Here is a 7,126-nt window from a genome sequence, read left to right on the forward strand (position 1 = left end):
TCCCGCTTCAAGATGGTATGCAGACTAATCATTTTTTATGAAGGAAATCCATTCCTGGACAATTTTTGGGAGTTATTGCAGGTCTAATGCAAGATTAATCTCCATATTATGAGAGTCAATGCAATATTCAGGCAAAAATTACTCGTTTTCGCCCAACGTGGGGCTCGAACCCACGACCCTGAGATTAAGAGTCTCATGCTCTACCGACTGAGCTAGCCGGGCTCCCTCCTTAAGACAGTATGCAGACCAATCCCTTTTTGTGAAAAAAATCAAATCCTGGATATTCCTCTACTCTTGTTTTGCAAGGAAAGCCAGATTTATACATCCTTCAGAGGACAGAGTGTCAAAAAAAATAAGAGAAAATGAAAATGGAAGTTGTGAGAACTTCATTTTGAGATTGCATAAGAATTCAAATTCCTCTCACATGCTAAAGAATACCTGAACCCTTTTGATTAAACCACTTTAGTTGTTATAATGAGACCATATTTGAAAGCCATCTGTGATTTTTCTGTTCTTACTCTGCAATGACCATGGGCAATGACAAGTTAAAAATAAAATGTATGCAAATTTTATAATGGAGAATGCGGGCATCAACCCCGCTACCTCTCGCATGCTAAGCGAGCGCTCTACCATTTGAGCTAATTCCCCTGAGTGTTTAATCTGCATAACATGAAAAAAGTAACCTCACTGCCTTCCACACTTTATTTGCAGTCCAATCGCCCATAACTGTGTTCAGTTCACTCCTAACTTATGCCTTACCTCCACTTATGGGATGTTTTACAGTTCAGGTTGGCCTGTTTACTACTCGAATATGAGTGATATTGTGGTGTGTTCATCTAGACTCATACCCTACCTAATCTTGAAGTTAAATTTCCCACCAATGAGAAACCAAGGGAGATACCATTTTTGATAGTTATTGCATGTCTAATGCAAGAATAATCACCAGATTATGAGAGTCCAGCAAAAATTACTCATTTTCGCCCAACGTGGGGCTCGAACCCACGACCCTGAGATTAAGAGTCTCATGCTCTACCGACTGAGCTAGCCGGGCTCCCACTTCAAGATGGTATGCAGACTAATCATTTTTTATGAAGGAAATCCATTCCTGGACAATTTTTGGGAGTTATTGCAGGTCTAATGCAAGATTAATCTCCATATTATGAGAGTCAATGCAATATTCAGGCAAAAATTACTCGTTTTCGCCCAACGTGGGGCTCGAACCCACGACCCTGAGATTAAGAGTCTCATGCTCTACCGACTGAGCTAGCCGGGCTCCCACTTCAAGATGGTATGCAGACTAATCATTTTTTATGAAGCAAATCCATTCCTGGACAATTTTTGGGAGTTATTGCAGGTCTAATGCAAGATTAATCTCCATATTATGAGAGTCAATGCAATATTCAGGCAAAAATTACTCGTTTTCGCCCAACGTGGAGCTCGAACCCACGACCCTGAGATTAAGAGTCTCATGCTCTACCGACTGAGCTAGCCGGGCTCCCTCCTTAAGACAGTATGCAGACCAATCCCTTTTTGTGAAAAAAATCAAATCCTGGATATTCCTCTACTCTTGTTTTGCAAGGAAAGCCAGATTTATACATCCTTCAGAGGACAGAGTGTCAAAAAAAAATAAGAGAAAATGAAAACGGAAGTTGTGAGAACTTCATTTTGAGATTGCATAAGAATTCAAATTCCTCTCACATGCTAAAGAATACCTGAACCCTTTTGATTAAACCACTTTAGTTGTTATAATGAGACCATATTTGAAAGCCATCTGTGATTTTTCTGTTTTATAATGGAGAATGCGGGCATCGATCCCGCTACCTCTCGCATGCTAAGCAAGCACTCTACCATTTGAGCTAATTCCCCTGTGTGTTTAATCTGCATAACATGAAAAAAGTAACCTCACTGCCTTCCACACTTTATTTGCAGTCCAATTGCCCATAACAGTGTTCAGTTCACTCCTAACTTATGCCTTACCTCCACTTATGGGATGTTTTACAGTTCAGGTTGGCCTGTTTACTACTCGAATATGAGTGATATTGTGGTGTGTTCATCTAGACTCATACCCTACCTAATCTTGAAGTTAAATTTCCCACCAATGAGAAACCAAGGGAGATACCATTTTTGATAGTTATTGCATGTCTAATGCAAGAATAATCACCAGATTATGAGAGTCCAGCAAAAATTACTCATTTTCGCCCAACGTGGGGCTCGAACCCCCGACCCTGAGATTAAGAGTCTCATGCTCTACCGACTGAGCTAGCCAGGCTCCCACTTCAAGATGGTATTCAGACTAATCATTTTTTATGAAGGAAATCCATTCCTGGACAATTTTTGGGAGTTATTGCAGGTCTAATGCAAGATTAATCTCCATATTATGAGAGTCAATGCAATATTCAGGCAAAAATTACTCGTTTTCGCCCAACGTGGGGCTCGAACCCACGACCCTGAGATTAAGAGTCTCATGCTCTACCGACTGAGCTAGCCGGGCTCCCTCCTTAAGACAGTATGCAGACCAATCCCTTTTTGTGAAGAAAATCAAATCCTGGATATTCCTCTACTCTTGTTTTGCAAGGAAAGCCTGATTTATACATCCTTCAGAGGACAGAGTGTCAAAAAAAAATAAGAGAAAATGAAAACGGAAGTTGTGAGAACTTCATTTTGAGATTGCATAAGAATTCAAATTCCTCTCACATGCTAAAGAATACCTGAACCCTTTTGATTAAACCACTTTAGTTGTTATAATGAGACCATATTTGAAAGCCATCTGTGATTTTTCTGTTCTTACTCTGCAATGACCATGGGCAATGACAAGTTAAAAATAAAATGTATGCAAATTTTATAATGGAGAATGCGGGCATCAACCCCGCTACCTCTCGCATGCTAAGCGAGCGCTCTACCATTTGAGCTAATTCCCCTGAGTGTTTAATCTGCATAACATGAAAAAAGTAACCTCACTGCCTTCCACACTTTATTTGCAGTCCAATTGCCCATAACAGTGTTCAGTTCACTCCTAACTTATGCCTTACCTCCACTTATGGGATGTTTTACAGTTCAGGTTGGCCTGTTTACTACTCGAATATGAGTGATATTGTGGTGTGTTCATCTAGACTCATACCCTACCTAATCTTGAAGTTAAATTTCCCACCAATGAGAAACCAAGGGAGATACCATTTTTGATAGTTATTGCATGTCTAATGCAAGAATAATCACCAGATTATGAGAGTCCAGCAAAAATTACTCATTTTCGCCCAACGTGGGGCTCAAACCCACGACCCTGAGATTAAGAGTCTCATGCTCTACCGACTGAGCTAGCCGGGCTCCCACTTCAAGATGGTATGCAGACTAATCATTTTTTATGAAGGAAATCCATTCCTGGACAATTTTTGGGAGTTATTGCAGGTCTAATGCAAGATTAATCTCCATATTATGAGAGTCAATGCAATATTCAGGCAAAAATTACTCGTTTTCGCCCAACGTGGGGCTCGAACCCACGACCCTGAGATTAAGAGTCTCATGCTCTACCGACTGAGCTAGCCGGGCTCCCTCCTTAAGACAGTATGCAGACCAATCCCTTTTTGTGAAGAAAATCAAATCCTGGATATTCCTCTACTCTTGTTTTGCAAGGAAAGCCTGATTTATACATCCTTCAGAGGACAGAGTGTCAAAAAAAAATAAGAGAAAATGAAAACGGAAGTTGTGAGAACTTCATTTTGAGATTGCATAAGAATTCAAATTCCTCTCACATGCTAAAGAATACCTGAACCCTTTTGATTAAACCACTTTAGTTGTTATAATGAGACCATATTTGAAAGCCATCTGTGATTTTTCTGTTCTTACTCTGCAATGACCATGGGCAATGACAAGTTAAAAATAAAATGTATGCAAATTTTATAATGGAGAATGCGGGCATCAACCCCGCTACCTCTCGCATGCTAAGCGAGCGCTCTACCATTTGAGCTAATTCCCCTGAGTGTTTAATCTGCATAACATGAAAAAAGTAACCTCACTGCCTTCCACACTTTATTTGCAGTCCAATTGCCCATAACAGTGTTCAGTTCACTCCTAACTTATGCCTTACCTCCACTTATGGGATGTTTTACAGTTCAGGTTGGCCTGTTTACTACTCGAATATGAGTGATATTGTGGTGTGTTCATCTAGACTCATACCCTACCTAATCTTGAAGTTAAATTTCCCACCAATGAGAAACCAAGGGAGATACCATTTTTGATAGTTATTGCATGTCTAATGCAAGAATAATCACCAGATTATGAGAGTCCAGCAAAAATTACTCATTTTCGCCCAACGTGGGGCTCAAACCCACGACCCTGAGATTAAGAGTCTCATGCTCTACCGACTGAGCTAGCCGGGCTCCCACTTCAAGATGGTATGCAGACTAATCATTTTTTATGAAGGAAATCCATTCCTGGACAATTTTTGGGAGTTATTGCAGGTCTAATGCAAGATTAATCTCCATATTATGAGAGTCAATGCAATATTCAGGCAAAAATTACTCATTTTCGCCCAACGTGGGGCTCGAACCCACGACCCTGAGATTAAGAGTCTCATGCTCTACCGACTGAGCTAGCCGGGCTCCCTCCTTAAGACAGTATGCAGACCAATCCCTTTTTGTGAAGAAAATCAAATCCTGGCTATTCCTCTACTCTTGTTTTGCAAGGAAAGCCTGATTTATACATCCTTCAGAGGACAGAGTGTCAAAAAAAAATAAGAGAAAATGAAAACGGAAGTTGTGAGAACTTCATTTTGAGATTGCATAAGAATTCAAATTCCTCTCACATGCTAATGAATACCTGAACCCTTTTGATTAAACCACTTTAGTTGTTATAATGAGACCATATTTGAAAGCCATCTGTGATTTTTCTGTTCTTACTCTGCAATGACCATGGGCAATGACAAGTTAAAAATAAAATGTATGCAAATTTTATAATGGAGAATGCGGGCATCAACCCCGCTACCTCTCGCATGCTTAGCGAGCGCTCTACCATTTGAGCTAATTCCCCTGAGTGTTTAATCTGCATAACATGAAAAAAGTAACCTCACTGCCTTCCACACATTATTTGCAGTCCAATTGCCCATAACAGTGTTCAGTTCACTCCTAACTTATGCCTTACCTCCACTTATGGGATGTTTTACAGTTCAGGTTGGCCTGTTTACTACTCGAATATGAGTGATATTGTGGTGTGTTCATCTAGACTCATACCCTACCTAATCTTGAAGTTAAATTTCCCACCAATGAGAAACCAAGGGAGATACCATTTTTGATAGTTATTGCATGTCTAATGCAAGAATAATCACCAGATTATGAGAGTCCAGCAAAAATTACTCATTTTCGCCCAACGTGGGGCTCAAACCCACGACCCTGAGATTAAGAGTCTCATGCTCTACCGACTGAGCTAGCCAGGCTCCCACTTCAAGATGGTATGCAGACTAATCATTTTTTATGAAGGAAATCCATTCCTGGACAATTTTTGGGAGTTATTGCAGGTCTAATGCAAGATTAATCTCCATATTATGAGAGTCAATGCAATATTCAGGCAAAAATTACTCGTTTTCGCCCAACGTGGGGCTCGAACCCACGACCCTGAGATTAAGAGTCTCATGCTCTACCGACTGAGCTAGCCGGGCTCCCTCCTTAAGACAGTATGCAGACCAATCCCTTTTTGTGAAGAAAATCAAATCCTGGATATTCCTCTACTCTTGTTTTGCAAGGAAAGCCTGATTTATACATCCTTCAGAGGACAGAGTGTCAAAAAAAAATAAGAGAAAATGAAAACGGAAGTTGTGAGAACTTCATTTTGAGATTGCATAAGAATTCAAATTCCTCTCACATGCTAAAGAATACCTGAACCCTTTTGATTAAACCACTTTAGTTGTTATAATGAGACCATATTTGAAAGCCATCTGTGATTTTTCTGTTCTTACTCTGCAATGACCATGGGCAATGACAAGTTAAAAATAAAATGTATGCAAATTTTATAATGGAGAATGCGGGCATCAACCCCGCTACCTCTCGCATGCTAAGCGAGCGCTCTACCATTTGAGCTAATTCCCCTGAGTGTTTAATCTGCATAACATGAAAAAAGTAACCTCACTGCCTTCCACACTTTATTTGCAGTCCAATTGCCCATAACAGAGTTCAGTTCACTCCTAACTTATGCCTTACCTCCACTTATGGGATGTTTTACAGTTCAGGTTGGCCTGTTTACTACTCGAATATGAGTGATATTGTGGTGTGTTCATCTAGACTCATACCCTACCTAATCTTGAAGTTAAATTTCCCACCAATGAGAAACCAAGGGAGATACCATTTTTGATAGTTATTGCATGTCTAATGCAAGAATAATCACCAGATTATGAGAGTCCAGCAAAAATTACTCTTTTTCGCCCAACGTGGGGCTCGAACCCACGACCCTGAGATTAAGAGTCTCATGCTCTACCGACTGAGCTAGCCGGGCTCCCACTTCAAGATGGTATGCAGACTAATCATTTTTTATGAAGGAAATCCATTCCTGGACAATTTTTGGGAGTTATTGCAGGTCTAATGCAAGATTAATCTCCATATTATGAGAGTCAATGCAATATTCAGGCAAAAATTACTCGTTTTTGCCCAACGTGGGGCTCGAACCCACGACCCTGAGATTAAGAGTCTCATGCTCTACCGACTGAGCTAGCCGGGCTCCCTCCTTAAGACAGTATGCAGACCAATCCCTTTTTGTGAAGAAAATCAAATCCTGGATATTCCTCTACTCTTGTTTTGCAAGGAAAGCCTGATTTATACATCCTTCAGAGGACAGAGTGTCAAAAAAAAATAAGAGAAAATGAAAACGGAAGTTGTGAGAACTTCATTTTGAGATTGCATAAGAATTCAAATTCCTCTCACATGCTAAAGAATACCTGAACCCTTTTGATTAAACCACTTTAGTTGTTATAATGAGACCATATTTGAAAGCCATCTGTGATTTTTCTGTTCTTACTCTGCAATGACCATGGGCAATGACAAGTTAAAAATAAAATGTATGCAAATTTTATAATGGAGAATGCGGGCATCGATCCCGCTACCTCTCGCATGCTAAGCGAGCGCTCTACCATTTGAGCTAATTCCCC

General features: G+C 40.2%; 2 non-coding genes across 2 annotated transcripts; both read right to left on the reverse strand.

Annotated features, from left to right (window-relative positions):
- Window positions 1–6,626: 6,626 nt before the first annotated feature.
- TRNAK-CUU (transfer RNA lysine (anticodon CUU)) lies at window positions 6,627–6,699 on the reverse strand. Its single transcript has one exon. It is a non-coding gene; the product is annotated as a tRNA-Lys (tRNA).
- A 354-nt stretch (window positions 6,700–7,053) lies between these two features.
- Window positions 7,054–7,126, reverse strand: TRNAA-AGC (transfer RNA alanine (anticodon AGC)). The gene has a single exon. It is a non-coding gene; the product is annotated as a tRNA-Ala (tRNA).

The sequence above is a fragment of the Lissotriton vulgaris genome, chromosome 1_1 (genome assembly GCF_964263255.1).
Source record: "Lissotriton vulgaris chromosome 1_1, aLisVul1.2, whole genome shotgun sequence".
Taxonomy (NCBI): domain Eukaryota; kingdom Metazoa; phylum Chordata; class Amphibia; order Caudata; family Salamandridae; genus Lissotriton; species Lissotriton vulgaris.